The sequence below is a fragment of the Pteropus vampyrus genome, unplaced genomic scaffold, assembly GCF_000151845.1.
Source record: "Pteropus vampyrus isolate Shadow unplaced genomic scaffold, Pvam_2.0 Scaffold8929, whole genome shotgun sequence".
NCBI classification, from domain to species: Eukaryota; Metazoa; Chordata; class Mammalia; order Chiroptera; family Pteropodidae; genus Pteropus; species Pteropus vampyrus.
The window spans coordinates 1-1665 of NW_011897710.1; positions in this window are offsets into that span (position 1 = coordinate 1).

Consider the following 1665-nt stretch of genomic DNA (forward strand, 5'->3'; position numbering starts at 1 on the left):
ACCTCTGTTCCTGGCTGACTGGCAGAGGCCCAGGAGTGTGAAGGAGCGGATCCCGTGGCCGTCTGGGGCGGGGGTGCTCCAGGCTGTGGGAGCAGCAAGTGCAAAGGCCCCGAGGTGCCTGGTGTGTTCATGGAACAGCAACGTGACTGGTGTGGCCAGAGGGTTCGTGGGACAGGGCAGAGCAGACCAGGCTGGTGGTGAGGCCACATCACAAAGGGCAGCATTTTCGAATTTTACCCTGAGTAGAATGGGGACCCACTGGAGGGCTTGAGCAGCGAAGTGACCTGGAGCATTCCCCACTGGAAAAACTTCAGTCCGCTGAGGTGTGGGAGACAGACGGGCGGGGCAGGGTGGGGTGGGGTGGAGGGGCAGCAGCGAGGTGGGGCGGTTGGTGGGGTTGGGTTTCGGCCTAAGTTCTTAGAAGAGCTGATTTGCAGCAACTCTGCGGGGCAGTTGGAGGCTGCCCCAGGTTCAGGGGCATGTTAACGTGAGATGCTGAGTGTCAAGTGCAGAGCTGGATTTATGGTCTGGTGTTGAGAATTTAAACTCCCTCCTGACCCAGATATTTGCCTCCCAACCAGCTCTCCACCGCACCGTCTTCCTCTCCCTGGCCAGTCCATTCACAATGTTGTGGAGTTACCACATCTGTCTAGTTTGAAAACAGTGTTCATCGTCCCAAACAGAAACCGCGTCCCCATGCGCAGTCACTCCCCATCCCTCCACCCAGCCCGGGGCAGCCACCAATCTGCTTCCCGTCTGGGTGGCCTGGCCTGTTCTGGACATTTCATGTAAATGGGATCATACAATATATGGCCTTTTGTGTCTGGCTTCTTTTACTTGGAATAATGTGTTTGAGGTTCACGCAGGTGGTAGAGTGTGTCACCGCCTCATTCCTTCATTACGGTTGAATAATATTCCACCGTATGGATGGACCATAGTTCACTTATTCATTTATCTGTTGATGGACGTTTGCGTTGTTCCTGCCTTTTGGCCATTGTGGATAACGCTACTGTGAACATTCACGTGCAAGCATTTGTTTGAACACCTCTTTCCGATTCTGGGTCTACCTGGGTACGTTAAAGCTCCATACGTGATTCTAATGGGCCACCAGCCTGAGAGCCATCCTAAGCACCTTAGATCCTGCCCCAGAGGGTGGCTGGGAGTGGGTGAGTACAGAGTGGTGGGAGCTGGGATTCTGAGTCGGCCACAAAACGGCTTCTAACGGGTCACGCTGTGGCTTCTTGCCCAATGGTGCCTTCTCTGGCCCAGACACGCTCTATAAATAACCGCTCTGTTTGATTTGTCTGCTTAGCAGTATCGCCGTCTGAAAGAAGCTCTCTGTGTCACCTATATGGGTGGTTTACTCGCATGTGATGTGGATTCCCTCACTCAGGACCAGAATGCGGTCTTCCTGAGAAAAGGCCAGACACCCCGTGTTCGCCTCTGGATTCCTAGCACCTGGAGGCGCCTCCCCCCCAGCTCCCTTCCGCACCCTCAGCCCCGAGGGCCTTCTTTGTGTCTGTGGCGAAAACAGGAGCCAGGGCTTCCTCCTGGTCTCCCAGCACCCTCCGAATGTCTCCACCACGGTGGCCTGATTCTCTCTGCTCTGCCAGAGGGGGCAAACTGACAGAACGTTGACGGGTATTCCAGAAAGGGTCACTGATA